The 12,983-nt window shown below is 44.2% G+C and overlaps 1 long non-coding RNA gene across 1 annotated transcript; it reads right to left on the bottom strand.

The window, feature by feature from the left end:
* Nucleotides 1-1,718: 1,718 nt before the first annotated feature.
* LOC134452109 (uncharacterized) lies at nt 1,719-3,874 on the bottom strand. The gene is made up of 3 exons (XR_010035368.1): nt 3,373-3,874; nt 2,561-2,587; nt 1,719-1,959 (listed from the first exon to the last, which is right to left on the bottom strand). It is a non-coding gene; the product is annotated as an uncharacterized LOC134452109 (long non-coding RNA).
* Nucleotides 3,875-12,983: the final 9,109 nt, after the last annotated feature.

The following is a 12,983-nucleotide window of genomic DNA, read 5'->3' as shown; positions in this document are numbered from 1 at the left end:
TAGTTGGTGGCAAGAACGTTCTCGCTCTTCTTCTTCAATGATCCACTGATACCAGATGAGCAGAGCGCAGCGATGTTCAGTCCTCAACTGTTTACAAGACCAACTTAAGTGGGGATTTTAGTCGAGGTCCATGCCACATATAAATGGTGAGTGAAAACCTCTTGGTTGTTTCTAACGTGTTTTTTGATGTGTGTGAAACAATGACTGACATGGTAGGCTTACAACTGTGAATTCAATATTGTACAAGCCTCATTACAGTTTCCAGACCTCGCATGCTAATGGTGACTGAGTGCAGTTGATCAGGTAAATAGTATGCCAGATGTCACAGACCACTTTATGCAGTTGCTTAATTACACCCCCCCCACGTCGCATGTGATCGCAGCCAATGCAGCATGTGTAGACGAGATGAATGTTTATTTCACGACGACATTCTGACTTCAAACTCACCAGGATGCTTCCCCACAGACCTATACATATTGATCTGTGGGGCTTCCCCTTTTCACTTTCTGCCCTAGTTGTTAACCTGTTTCGATGGTAAAGACTAAGTAATCACAGATTTTGCATGTTAAGAGACCTAGAGACCTACTTCGTGTGGAAACCGAATTTACACAAGAGGGTACTGGAATAAAAACAGGGTGAGGCCTGTCACTCACCAGGCTACTGGCAAGGACCCCAAGTCTCCCTTTCGGTCAGCAGTGAATTTTAAAACTAAGTAATAGTAGCCTACTGCTGTTCAGGTGTTAGCCTTAATAGGTATGAATTAAATGCAGATACTAGCCTATCTTATCTAGTCTTTAGAAGACAGTTGCCTTGTTTGCCGATTCTATTTTAACATTGTGTTGTTGTTTTCAGGTAGGCAAGTCATGTTGGCAGCGTCTGCTGGGATTGTCATCACAGACCGGGTCATCCAGCTGCTACACATGTACAGTGGAAATTGAATTAGGCTTTTCCCTCACTTGTAACGTTGTAAACCATCAAATGAACACTCTAGGTAGACAAGACAAATGAACACTTCAGTAATGGCTGGCGAAGAGCAAGATTGCCCATGCGCACCACAAGTTTGGAGCCAACCAGGTCATACGTGTTGCACCTACCACAATTCCATTTCTTTGGTCTTCTGTGTTGAGCCTGTTTCAAAATGTGCCTGTACAACCACATGTGTATAGAATCTACACTACACTACCCCACCAAGATCTAGACATTACTGAAGAGTTGGAAATGTTATCATGGTCTGCTGACAGCTGTACAGAACATGTGTACTTAAATACCAGATGTGCCACTTTCATTAACGAGACTGTCTGCTCTGGGTTTGGGAGTGGGACAAAGCCTAATGAGGCAGCAGTCAACAACAGTCCTTACATTTGACATCAGTTACAAAACCACCTATGGTTTTAAGGTACTTCATGCTACTGGTTGTGAGCGAGGCTTTTTGTGACTAACTCTCCCTAATGACAGATTCATAGACATAATGGAACATGTAACACAGCATTAGTTCAGAATCTAACCATCATCCATTAGGAACAAAGAAGTGGAATCTTGTCACAATATCGAATCGAATATTGAACAAATGGTGTAAATAATGGTGTACACAAGTAATTGGAACATATGTAAATACAATTTTATTGTGAAAAGAAAACACTGTCTATTCTTTTTCAATGTAGGCCTACAGTAATGAAAGTGTAAATAATGACAAATAAGATACCGATTTATATATACACATTCTTTTTTCTTTTAAATATTGGTTACTGGCAATGCAAGAAACATAGCTTACAAAATGTAGCGTTCTTGGTGTTAGGTGATGTATTGTACAAAATGAAAACCCAAATGGTGACGCACTCCTGAAATGTTGCAAGTTCTTTAAGGAAAATGCCTTGAAATCTTGTTCTAATATTTTGAAAGGCATGGAATCTGTGAGGGGATGTGCTGGGTCCTCTATGCTGTCGTTTCTTCATACACCTCCTGGCGTCAGACACAGACAAAGGAAGTATAGAAGTATATTAGACAAACATTTCAGAAGGTTATGTGTGACAATTGTGGCTACATACAAGGTTTTTGAACAAAAACAACACGGGAATTGATTGCAACACATTTTTAAAATATTTCCTAGGTGACTTAAAGTTCATTAACAACAGTGTAATGCTACTTACTCTGTGTACAGAGTATTTTCCACCCACATTTTGCATTACTGCCCTTGTACATCACTTTGATCAAAAGCGTCTGTCAACTGTAATGTTATGAGGAGTACAGTCTCTTGAGAAATGAATGTAGGTTTAGGTGGATAGTGGTGCAGGACAGCACATATACTTTTCAGTTACTCTTACTAAGAATTCAAACCTGTAACATTGGATACCTTCCGAGGGCACAGGTACAGGTGAGGTCAGCAAGGGTCCTATTTACCTTGATAATAGGTTCTCAGTCATTTCACATCCCCACCCCGATGAAAAAAAAACTAATTGTTTACACAAATGGGTTTTACACCCCTTAACAATACGGCTTTGCTTGCTTCAGTAATGTACTCTTTGCCTCTGACCTAGCAATGGATGTAATAAATCAGACATACCTTATATAACCGTGGGTCTTGGGTCACCTAATAATGGAGAGAGAGAGAAAAGACATCACCATTGATCAATTAACAATGGCACAGCGTGTGTGTGTGTGTGTCCCAGCTTATGACGGTGAGCACGATTAACTTTGGGTCGTCCGATCAACTAGGGATGGTCACCTACAACTTATCGAAGTGCTTAGCACACTCACGAATCGACTATTTGAATTGACCACAGCTGAAGTGTTTGAGATACAATCGCGCACAATAACAACGGCAAAAGTGCGACGGCATGCTCCTCTCCGTCGAACCGTAATGCAGTTTCCGAAAGTGTATAATAGAACTCAAGAACGCCCCATCCTGTCTCGGCTGACGTGGACAGCTCTTTATGCCAACCAAGTTAATCAGACCCGAAGTTAATCGTGCACACCGGGAGTAGTTAATGCAATCCTGGTGTATATTTCTCTCATGGTAGGATATACAAAACGTATGGGACTGTAAACGGTTTACTGTATTATCATAGGTAAATTGGCATGCCTAACGGTGACCAGAACACAACCAATAATGCCTAGTACAACTGCATGCTGTTGAGGCTGCATTGTTTTCATATGGCTGGCAATTTTGTCTGAATAACATTTTATCGCTGGTCAATCATTTTCAGCGAAATACACATACTTGATTAAGTTTTATTCATCAATATATGTCACATTGGTGGCAAGCAGACGTCCATTTTGTCTGCAATATGTATCACCCCGTCAGAAACGGACAAACCCATGCCCATGATGTGTTCACTAAAAGAAAATATAGCCATTTCAAGACATCTAACTTACCATATCTTTGTTGTGATTTATCTGATGCAAACGATGCTGGCACCAAATGAGTAGGCGGTCCTCCTCCATTGGTAGCATGTAACCTGGCTCTCACGCAGATGGATTGTCAGGTAGCATGCCGCTGTTTGGACCCTGCAGAGTACTCGTGCACTATGTCGGATTGCCAACCAAAATCCACCGATGCCTTGTGTGTTTTGTAACCGTCAGTGGTCTGATGTCGGACACAGGTGGCATACCACAGGCGGCTTGCCGTTCAAACGCCAGCAATGATCCACTATACACATGCTAGCTGGGCTGGAACTACTGTCAACATGCTAACTGCTCTGTTGTGGCTTCTATCTCGCGTCGCTGAAAACTACGTCACGGGCCGCTTCGATGTGACTGGTTGAAGTAGTACGTCACTGTCTCCAATCACGTTCGAGCTTTTTTTGAATACACCACGGGCTAGAACAGCAAGGTTACCATCATAATTCCAGATGGATGACAATCCATCTGAGTGAGAGCCAGGTTAGCGGTCAGTGCCATCATTGTACATACCAGCGAAAGTAATTCAAAAGGGCCCCATGTCTCTATTTTGCCTAGGGCCCCCAAATGAACAGAACTGCTGCTGGATGAGATGGAGGACTGCCAGTGGACAACCATTAGCTGTTTTGAAGTCTTTTCCTGAAACCGCTGACTGGGTTTGAGTCAGGGATTTGCCTGGTCCATTTGCAGACTTGGCCACTTGGGGACTGAAGCACAGTTGGGGTCCAGGAAGTACTCCCGCTGCAGAATACACTTTAGCTCCGTCACTTCTCTCTACTCTGATCTGATGAACACTTCCTGCGGTCTTCGCAGCAGGCCATTCAAAAATGCTTGTTCAGAGATGCTTCTCGGAGACAAAGCCAGAATTCATAACATGGCTGAATAGAAATGGCATTCTAATGGTCGGGTGTGGTTGACAAGGATATAAAGACACAGGTCCACAGGTCAAGCCCACCCTAAGTTGTTGTGAACACTGGACCAGTTTCCCATTTGTCTTGCTCTGCTTTCCTCCTGTCCTCTGCTCACCCCTTTCTCCTACCCTGCCTCTACCCTGACCTGAAGGCCACTTCCTGCTGCTCTATCCTGTATCCAGTACGTCCATCACAGCAGGCCATGCTTGCTCACTCTCTCAAGCCTTACAGTTCTGTTTTCAGGTAATACTTCTGTATAAAATTATGTCTTTTCACAGGTGTACGAGTACTTCCAGGTGGGCTTCCTAAGCATCTTATGTTGACATATTTATTCTGTCTTCTTTTCGTACACACTTTGGCTTGGCCACTTGGGTACGGTAGCACAGTTCGGGGTCCAGGATGTACTCCTGCTGAAGAATACAATTTAGCTTGGTCTCTTCCCTCTACTCTGATCGGATGAACACTTCCCGAGGTCTTGGCAGCAGGCCATTCAAAAACGCTTGTTCAGCGATGCTTCTAAGAGACGAAGCCAGAATTCATAACATAGCTGAGCTCAGAAAACATCCAGGTGGTCTTATAGCCCAAAATGTAGACTTATAGATAACTTCTAAATTGGCAATCTTATAGAAATTGTATTCTAATGGTCAGGTGTGGTTGACAAGTATACAGTATAAACACACAGGTCCTCTGGTCAAGCCCACCCTAAGATGTTGTCAACCCTGGACCAGATTCTCATTTGTCTTGCTCTACTTTCCTTCTGTCCTCTGCTCACCCCTTTCTCCAACCCTGCCTCTACCCTGACCTGATGGCCACTTCCTGCTGCTCTATCCTGGATCCAGTACGTCCATCACAGCAGGGCATGCTTGCTCACTCTCTCAAGCCTTACAGTTCAAAACTGTTTTCAGCAACTCAGATAATACTACTGTATAAAACTGTGTCTTTTCACAGGTGAAAGGGTATTTCCAGGTAGGCTTCCTAAGTTTGGTTGCTTCTTTTATCACAGCTGGCTGGAGTTCTCTGGCGGTGTCTGTTGCTCCGGAACTTTCTCACACAGCTCCGTGCAGGTCCGGGTTCTTTGTTTCCTTTTGTCCTGTTTTGTTTTTCTTTGTTATAGCCTGTTTAAACAAGTCTATTTTGGTCCGGCTGCTGACTTTGCCAAGACAGCTATGACCCTAGGAAAGTGGTCCGATAATTGGAATCTACTGTGTTCTTCTGTCTCTATTTCACATCGGGGCCTCTGGGCAGTTGTTGGAAAACCTCATTGCCTTTTAGTAGTACATTGGCTTTCCCATGGTCTGTGACTTGTGACACCAACACACAGTGGACTGTCTCTCGCTGGTCTCCCCTGGTCTATGGTCTACACAATTGGGCTGACCTATGACATATAACAGCTGTGCTGACCTATCACCTATTACACTTGGGCTGACCTATGACCTATTTACACGTATATGACACCTGTGTCTGTGTATCGCTGGCTTTGATTGGTTTGACCACCCAGCTTTGTTGTTGTTGTTGTTGTGCTGGTCTGCAGTGAAAACCCAACAATATGTCTCTCAAAAATATAGTCTTTTTAAACGCTATGAACATGATAACCATACACTTGTCTGTGTGTCTTTAACTCATTGGCTGCCAGCCATTTTCATAAAAGAGTAACCCAGAGTGCCAGAGATTTTTCAGCATTTTGGGTGTTTTTTGGAGGCTCACAGAAAATTGAGTTCTGTGTCTATGTCAACACCATACCTATCAAAACACAGATTAGACGCTCATCTGTCATCAGAAAAAAACGGTGTCTCTCTACCCCTTTCCGTTCTTTCATAATCACCTGTTGAAAATAAGTGGAATTCGCCAAAATGCTGCTTTCTAGCCAAAAAGCTGAGAAAACGCCATTTGAAGTTGACCTATAATTGCAAGTGTTTTTGCTCATAATGACACCGTCCTAACAACTCCAAACCTATCAGATGCTATTACAGAGTCTCCTGTCATCTGTAGCCAGAACAAAAGATCGTTTGTATGGTCTTTTCAACCTAATAATGTACTGAAATATAACGGGGTGGGCTTGAAAACAAGAGTGTTTTGGTTTGTTGCTGGCGCGCACAATGGATCATGACAGCAGGTGCATGTAACTCATGTGAAATACTAAACTCACAGAAATACTGTCTCATAGTCCCTCTGTTTAGCCTGTAGTCCTCTCGTTGGGGAACAAACCACAGCTGATTTGTTTCCTCCTGTACCATGTGAACTGAGAGGCAGGCAGGCAGGCAGGCAGCACAACTTAGCTTACTGCTGCTTCTTTGGCAGAGCGGACAATTTGCAGATTGATGATTACAGTCATCATGTTTCTGCTATAGTGATCTTGTCATATATTGTTCAATGAATTTTCTTTTGATAAAGTACTGATCACATATCCAACATTTCACAAGCCGATTGGAGTGAGGAAGGCTAGCTGGTCTGAGGCTAAGTGCAATGCTTTCTCAATGTGAGCTGAATGTATCTGACCAGACACAAAGGCTAGCCTACTCTGTTCCAAGAATCTGCAACCCCCCTGTCTTTTTGATGATACAGTAAGCTGATCATACTATACAGATCCACAACTGCAACTGTAGAATGAGTAAAAATAGTTGACTTACCAAGGCTCCTTTATTTAGGCTTAGTTGTAAGTTGTTAGCGATTTCGTGCTAGCTAGCTAGCGTAGCAAACAATAGCCAAACATTCCCAACCGAGGTGACCACAAGTCCCGTGCATTTTCCTGTTAGATGATCTTTTGTACACATCATCCTGATGTTGTGTAGGCTGATCACATTATCCAAAATGAAACAGTTGCCACACAGATCATCTCTGGTTGAACATGGTGTATTTTGGGCAAGCTAGTTACAATGCCTACTAGCTAGATGGCAACAGGGGGGTGTATTTTGATCATGAGAGGAAGTTTTTTTTTTGTCAGGCTCTGACACTAAAATCAGTAGAATACCTGTGTTAAAATCAGAGGGCAAGAAAGTAGACTACTGTCACAGGTGCTTTACCTCCAAAAATGATTTTGCTATGCTACTTTTGAGATTATAATAGTAAAAAGGGATGTTTTTGTCTTGACATTTCCTCTTGATGTGAGCTAATGCCCTGCCCTGACTGTTCCTAAGGACACTTCTGCCACCTACAGGAACAGTTAGAACATGACTAGAGGCGTGAAATTAATACACAACATAGGTCAGACCGTCCTCAAGGCGTGGCTGTAAAAAAACGCAATTATCGGCGAACGACGTCGAAGGCAGGGGGCGTCACTATTCGAAATGACGTCACTCGACGGCTAAGGCAGCCAATGAGTTAATGAAATGAAGGAAAGTGTAATGAAGATAAATGTATCTTAACAAATATTTAACAAATACATGTATGCACATACGTATGTTTCTGTACAAGGCACGCACCTTTGCCTGCATCACCATAGATTTGTGCGGCATTTCGTCTTGGTATGGAGCTGAGAAGTAAATCCAGGTGAATCACGACTCGACTCCGACTAAACAGATGAATGTTCCGGAACAGATGAGTAAAGAACTCCAGTGAAGACACTAATCCCCAAACCAGCTAAGTAACGCACACCGAGACAAACACTCACCCACACACAACACATGATGAAGGAGGAAAAGAGGAGAGAGGGAGGGGGAAGAGAGAGAGACAGACAGACAGACAGACAGACAGACAGACAGACAGAGACAGACAGACAAGAAGAGCAGAGGAGAGGAAAGGAAAGGAGACAAATAAAGCAGGAGAAGAACCAGATCTAGTGCTTCCAGATATCTTTGCCCAACAAAGATGTCTTTGTGTGTGTGTGTGTGTGTGTGTGTGTGTGTGTGTGTGTGCATGTGTGCGTGCGTGCGTGCGTGTGTGTCTCTATCTGTATCTGTGTGTGTGTGTGTGTGTGTGTGTGTGTGTGTGTGTGTGTGTGTGCGTGCGTGCGTGCGTGCGTGCGTGCGTGCGTGCGTGCGTGCGTGCCAGAGGCGATTCCTCTTTGAGTACAAGGGAGGCGCCGCCTCCTGTCCAAAATCACGGAGAAATAGTATGTAAACTAATGCTTTACACGACTTAATATCATTGCTATTTCAGACCCAGCTCCATAGATGCATGTGCTCAACTTAGAGATTAAACCAATCTGTAATAAGATCCCGAAGCTCGCACGAGTTTTTTTTTTCCCGCTCATGACAACGCAAGCGAGTCGAGTCTCAATGGACTTCAATGGCATGTGGGATTGTGCGCTTTTTCAATGGCAAAATGCTAAATGGTCATTGGCTATTGCCGTGAAATTTTTTTAATTTTGAGACTGAGCCTCACTGGGAGTGAATGGAGAAGAGAGAGGAGGGGGGAGGGACCGGAGACTGGAGCTCCGACTTGTGATTGGGTGAACCCCGTGTCAGTAGGCTACAGTAGTTGATTTCATTTCGAAATGCGGATATGTTATTAATTTGACTGAGAAGTTTCGTCGTGATAACCAGTGGGGAAGCTATTCATTGCGTTGTACTCCAGTTTTGTGTACATATTCTTGTAAACCTAATGTTGCGAATAAAGTCTTAATAGTGGCACGTCCTTATCCTTTTTAATCTCCCAATTCAAAAGTTGAGGTTGCCTACTTTTCGTTATTGCTAGCTTGCAAGAAAGCTAGAGAGCTATGCAAAATGAAATGCCAAGCATTGTGGATTAAATTCTGGCGAATTCCAGTCGTCCTTATGAGGAGAAAATGAATATCAAGGAGCAGAGCAGAGCACTGCCTAATATTGACTTGGTGAAAAAGGTAGGGAAGAACAAACTTTTCTTTTGAGCTTTCGTGGTGTCTGATCAACTGGTTAACTGCCAAGTCCCGTGAGTGGCGAGTCCTTTCCTACTGTGCTGTTAAGCCGTGCACCCAGTAATGAACAAAGACAACGAAGGCAAACTCAATCACATCATTATGTGGCGGAGGTAGGCCTAATGAATAATAATAATAAAAACATTTCCCTATGAATAGGCTACAAGGGGGATAATGATTAATGATTAACAAATTTGTTTCAACAAGAGTCCTTCAGTGTGTGAGGGCAGGCCATATGTGACAGGACCAATATAAGGTGTGTGTCAAAATTGACCCCCCCCCCCCCTTTTTTTTGCGTTCTGGACATATTGTAATTGAACAGCCTCCCCTGTTTGACAGACTACCAGCCGCCACTGGTGCGTGTGTGCGTGCATGTGTGTGTACACTCCCATAAAAAGATACACAGATGCCACACGCAACACACATCAATGGGCAGCAGCAAAAGAGAGGAGTGACACATGCAGATGGACAAAGATGCCACACAACACAAATCTATGGCCAGACACTTATTCAAATAAACTTGATGGCCTTAGTTCCCACAGCAGACAATAAACTAACAACAAAGGTCAGCAGAGACCACAACACCCACAGTAATTGGACGGGAATAAAATGGCTTTGTTAACAGCTTTTTACTGTAGAAGGACAGCACCATTCCATCCCAGTAAATTACAGCCCCGTGACAGTACAGCCCTGTGAAATGACAACTCTGTGTTGTTTATCCAAATTGATATTTACAGCTGGTGGTTTGTATAAAAAGAAAGTATTAATTAATTAATTTATTACTTTTCTATTTATTCATCCATCCATTCCTTCATTCATTCATTCTGAAAACAGAATAACTGCGTAAAAATATCTGGAGTTTGTTTTTGGGATCAATAGAAGATGCCATTAGCGAAGGAGAGGGAACACCTTTAGGCTGTCATATGAATAGAACAACCATACACGCAAACACGCACACACACACACGCACACACACACACACACACACACAGTCGCTTTCTTGTTTGCTTAATGAACAAGGCTGGCTTGGTGACCAGATTAGCCCTCAAGAAAGTGAAGGCTGAGAAAGAAATAGATTACAATTTTGTTCTTGTTCTTCTTGGTCTCTCCTCTTCTGTGCCCACATAGTCAGATGAGGCAGGAGCGCTACAGTGTTGTCTGCATACTGTACATGATGGCCAGGGCCGGATTCAGATGGCCTGGGGCCCCTAGGCTACAAGTTGCTGTGGGGCCCCCTGGAAGGCAAATTTTGCAACAAATTTACATAGATAGTGTCATAATTATGAGCTAAGAATTAACCAAACATGTCGACCAACTATGACAGATGAATATTTCAATATTGCATTTTGTCACAATTCTGCATTTTTTCACCATTGGCCAATCAGGGCCCCTCTGGCAGGTGGGGGGCCCTAGGCTGGAGCCATGCCCAGGCTGTTTGCACGGCCCTGATGATGGCTCACTGACAGGCAGTGGGCTTAAGGCATACTGTGCAGATAGGGAAGTGAAGTCCCTATACAGCAGACAGAGCTCTCTCTCTCTCTCTCTCTCTCTGTCTCTGTCTCTGTTTCTCTCTCTCTCTCTCTCTCTCTCTCTTTGTCTTTGTCTCTGTCTCTCTCTCTCTCTCTCTCTCTTTCTCTCTCTCTCTCTGTCTCTGTCTCTCTCTCTCTCTCTCTCTCTTCTCTTCTCTCTCTCTCTCTCTCTCTCTCTCTCTCTCTCTCTCTCTCTCTCTCTCTCTCTCTCTCCTCTCTTCTCTCTCTCTCTCTCTCTCTCTCTCTCTCTCTCTCTCTCTCTCTCTCTCTCTCTCTCTCTCTCTCTCTCTCTCTCTCTCTCTCTCTCTCTCTCTCTACGCACAGGGGGATGACAGCAGTCCCTATAGAGGCAGGAAAAGTCAGCCAGTTCTTATGGGTTTCTATTGGTGACATCTCTAATAGGAAAGATTGTGTGCTTGCGTGTGTGTGTGTGTGTGTGTGTGTGTGTGTGTGTGTGTGTGTGTGTGTGTGTGTGTGTGTGTGTGTGTGTGTGTGTGTGTGTGTGTGTGTGTGTGTGTTCTTGCATGTGTGTGTGCATGTCTGTGTTGCTGAAATCAGACTGCCATTTGAATGAGACAGACATCTGCTAATGGCCTAACCAACTAGACATTTCAAACAAATAAAACAATTGAAATGAAAAATAGATAAATGTGACAAATGGTACGCGAGTGACTTTCACTCCAAAGCCCCCCCCCCCCCCCCCCATTACTCCCCCTCCACCCACATCCTTTAGTTCCTATGGTAACTAAAAGACATTGCCAAGTGTGTGTGTGTGTGTGTGTGTGTGTGTGTGTGTGTGTGTGTGTGTGTGTGTGTGTGTGTGTGTGTGTGTGTGTGTGTGTGTGTGTGTGTGTGTGTGTGTGTGTGTGTGTGTGTGCATTTTGAGCAGAGCAGGCTGTCCAGTCAGTCATACTGTATGTGCTGCCAAGCTTTGTTTTTCAAGCCTGCTCATTCATTTTTCATGACACAGTACAACTCCATGCCCTCCTTCCATTCACACACACACACACGCACGCGCACATGCGCGCACACACGCACACACGTCTTTCTGGCAGGAGGGAGGGAATACCTCTCTCTTGAAACAAAAAGCTGGTTATTGATGCTGAGGCGATGTCATGGTTTGGATGGCTATGGAAAGTGTGTGAGAGAGAGAGAGAGAGAGAGAGAGAGAGAGAGAGAGAGAGAGAGAGAGAGAGAGAGAGAGAGAGAGAGAGAGAGATGGGACAAAAAGTATTGAAGATTATAGTCCAAAGTGCGTGCGTGCGTGCGTGCGTGCGTGCGTGCGTGCGTGCGTGCGTGCGTGCGTGCGTGCGTGTGTGTGTGTGTGCGCGCGCGTGCATGGTTCGTTGATCCCCAGGAAGCTTCTCTATGTTACTTCTTTGGGGTGATGTGGGATGACAGGTGACAAGACACAACTCAGAGACACCCTGAAGGGGTGGAGAGTGCCATCTCTCTCTCTCTCTCTCTCTCTCTCTCTCTCTCTCTCTCTCTCTCTCTCTCTCTCTCTCTCTCTCTCTCTCTCTCTCTCTCTCTCTCTCTCTCTCTCTCCCTATATGTATCTAATGATACTCTTGCTACTATTGCTATTAGGGTTACTATAGCCATTGCCACTGCTGTTACTTCACAGTTCCTGCTGTAGTTTATCGACTTGCTGCACTTGTGAACACCCTCTTATACCTGCCTGTTCTGCCCCTGCCTAAACTCTTCTACTTGCCTGGCTCATGCCTGACCTGTAGTTCCATGCACCTTCTTGGGCTCCACTACTGTGTCTGGGAGACTGTAGCAGGATTCCATTTCTCCAGTCAAAAAATAATCGGAGCATTTATTGCTTCAATATCAACAAATTCCTTCAAAAACGTTTTCTGTTGATCTCTAAAGCATCAATATAGTCTATAATATGTCCTGTGACTCCCCAATGCGAGCTGCCATTGATATTGAAGCAATAAATGCTCTGATTGTTTATTGACTGAGAAATGGAATCATGTTACAGTCTCCCAGACCTCTGTGTGTGTTTGAGCTCCACCAGGGGGCTCCAGAGCTACACACACAGAGAGAGGTCTGGTAGGAACCAGGCTACTCTTCTGCATCTCTATTCCCCTACTTATGATCCCCCCCATACTGCATGGTAGAATACATAACGCTGATGTGAACACCTGCCATCATTGACAGGGTTTTCTGCGTGGCTGCACCACTTGTGTCCTTGATATATTGCATTTCCCTCCTGAGAATACTGCGGACACATTAAGCTGTTCTACTTATTTCAGTGCTGTTATCTCTCTCACGTGTACCCTACACGCACGCACGCAAAAACGCACG

This window comes from Engraulis encrasicolus, chromosome 7 (assembly GCF_034702125.1).
Source record: "Engraulis encrasicolus isolate BLACKSEA-1 chromosome 7, IST_EnEncr_1.0, whole genome shotgun sequence".
NCBI classification, from domain to species: domain Eukaryota; kingdom Metazoa; phylum Chordata; class Actinopteri; order Clupeiformes; family Engraulidae; genus Engraulis; species Engraulis encrasicolus.
This window is presented reverse-complemented; position numbering and strand designations above follow the sequence as displayed.